This window comes from Myotis davidii, unplaced genomic scaffold (assembly GCF_000327345.1).
Source record: "Myotis davidii unplaced genomic scaffold, ASM32734v1 scaffold62, whole genome shotgun sequence".
In the NCBI taxonomy this organism is placed as follows: domain Eukaryota; kingdom Metazoa; phylum Chordata; class Mammalia; order Chiroptera; family Vespertilionidae; genus Myotis; species Myotis davidii.
Genome location: NW_006295180.1, coordinates 3,433,986 through 3,436,732, shown reverse-complemented (window position 1 = coordinate 3,436,732; position 2,747 = coordinate 3,433,986). Strand labels below are relative to the sequence as shown.

At 42.0% G+C, this 2,747-nt stretch overlaps 1 pseudogene; it reads left to right on the top strand.

Annotated features, from left to right (window-relative positions):
* The first annotated feature begins 331 nt into the window (after positions 1–331).
* LOC102761704 lies at positions 332–2,003 on the top strand (annotated as a pseudogene).
* Positions 2,004–2,747: the final 744 nt, after the last annotated feature.

The following is a 2,747-nucleotide window of genomic DNA, read 5'->3' as shown; positions in this document are numbered from 1 at the left end:
ACAAATAACTCCAGAGAACAAAAGAAAAAAAGTCCCTTTCTAGTCTTTGTCATGAATTTTATACAAAGTCAACTTTCTAACAGCTCCTCTGAGATAATGACTGGCCTAACAGGACTTTCCTTCTTGGTTACACCAGATGCCAAGGGAGAAGGAAGGGGAACCTGGGGGAGAGATCTGTTTCTTTCCACTCTGCTGCCCAGTCTCTTTCTTGATGGGATTCCAGGATGTAAGTATGCAAAAGACACACATGGAAGCAAGCTACAAAAGAATGGCTTAAGACTCCGGGGTTAGAGGCCCACTCCAAATTGGTGGTTTGGCTGGAACTTGGTCCACAGAGATGGCTCTGAGTAAATCAATGTATGCAAGAAATAGACAAAAGGACAAACCTCCTGACTTTGTATATCTGGTATCCAAATATCCAGATTTTAAGAACATGTTCACATAAATCTGAATGGAAGAGTGAGTCTTAATTTTAAAGACTTCGAAGCAGTCAGAGCTCTGACTTATACTCTCCTAAGGGAAGATATTGGACTTTCTATTGATATTCCATTGGAGAGACTAATTCCCACAGTTCCCTTGAGACTCAACTATATTCATTGGGTAAAGATCTGATTGGTCATCAGGACTCTAACAAAAGTACTCACTGAAGAGGAATTGACATAGGTACTGGAACATCCTGCATCTATCCTTTACTTGGAAGTACCTTAAATAGCTGGTATTTTCTTGCAACAGAAGTAGATGGTATGTGCTTCAATTATGCAAAGAAAAATGTGTAACAGAATAACTTATCTGATCTTATAAAAGTTGTAAAAAGTACCACAGAAGATGCTTCTGATGGATGCTCTTAAAGAAGAATCTGAGATAATCTATAACTATTGCATGCGCAACCCTCCCCTTTTTGCCAATCATTGGAAGCCAAGGTAGTAAACTCTCGAAATCCTTGAAGACCTCCACCTAGTTGGGTAAGCACAGGAGATATCACAGAGATCATGGCAGAAGGAGGTGAATTAGAGTTTGTTAAAAGGATCATCTACCATAGTTTACAACTTAAAAAAAAATGGCTGTATGCTGGGAAAGAAATTAAGCCTTGCTCCTCTGAGGGAAGAACTTGGAGTGCAAGGGGTTCCTAAGGTCACCTACATGGAACTCTGTCAAGACCGGACAATGAGATGGGCCTGAGCTTGGAGTTTTTGTGGTGACGTAACAGTACCATCACCACCAAGTAAGCAAAGAAAATTAGAGAAACCCATCACATTTGTAGTGTTGGAGTCTGTGATGAAAAAATTATCTCTCAAAGCATCATCTTTGGGCTCTGAGACAATGGAAGAAGGCATGGTAGTTGTAACGGCATGGATTGAAAAAATTCTCACTGATCTAAAGGCCCAGCATAAATGAGTTACATGTGGAAAGGAGGAAGTTGGCCTTTTCCTAACAGCCAAAGACAACTCCTGGATTCATTTAAGGAGAAAGAAAAGAGAATGAGTGAGACAATTGAGAGCAGTTCCTCAAGCTCTAAGGACGTCATCCAAGTCTTGGAAGAGAAAAAGTTAACCCCTGAAGAGTGTGGCAGGAGCCAAGATTTGGCCTAGGGCCCCTGGACTAGTGTCCTGTGCAGGGCTGCTCTACAGGAAGGCGAGTCAGCCACTGTTGAAGGCCATGGCCCAATCCAGGTTTCACTTTCCCAGGAAAGAAACCCAGAACCAATGGAGGTTGAAAGGCGTGAGGAAAAAGGAGACATGGAGGTTGGGGAAAGTTGTAAAGGCTCTAGCAATGGAGCCCAGGACCGAGAGGCTTCTGAGCAGCTCATTAGCCCAGTGTCTGAAAAAGGGTATCCTTTCCAAGGAGTGGCTGAACATTACCTTTTCAAGTGTTTGATGCACATTAAGAAGGAGGTAGATGATGCCTCAGTTGAAATGCACTGGGTTGAGGGTCAGAACAGGGATTTGATGAACCAGCTTTGTACCTATATACGTAACGAGATTTTCAGGCTTGTTGCCAGTTAATTCTAAACTTCTAGCACAGTTGTAAAAGTTCTATAAAGAAATTTGCTTTGGAGTGGCCTGAGGGGTGGCAAGAGAAATTCTACCATAGGCTTATTGGGAGCATTACGTGGAATTACCTTTAAAAGCAAAAACAAATTAACTCATTTTTAGAAATCCCCCCAACCCTCTCTCTTTTTTTTTTTTTAAATTCAGGACATTGTAGTATGGTAGTTCAGGAGGAAGAATTATAATTATCAGCATCAACAAAAAGCCATCAGAAAACTCATAACGGATTTAAACCTGACTTAAACTGATTACCCTAGCTTTAGACTGCTCTGCTGAGGCCAAAAGGATTATTTTTGGAATCTGCTTTGGGTCAAAACTGTACAGAGCATCGTGCTTTCTCATCCCCCAAATGGAGTCAGTACACCTGGGAAGATAGGCTCTGTACCCTATTCTAGAGTCACCTTCACGACTGAAGACTTTCTCTGGGTACATATGATTGACTGCCGCTGAGTCAGTCCTAGGAAAATAACTGGCCTGATGGTAGGTGGTAGAAGAGTCAGGGAGAGGAAGCTTAGAAATGCCAGAAGAGCAGGTGATCTGGGGAGCATCTAGAAACGTCACATTTCTGACTCATGTCCGTTTTGATGTTGCTTATTCCAGAAACAATTAGGTAAACAAAACTCCAAGATGTGAATGACTGAGGCACAACAGAATGAAGCCATACCCCTACTTCCAACCTATTGAAAGTACGGTTTGTAG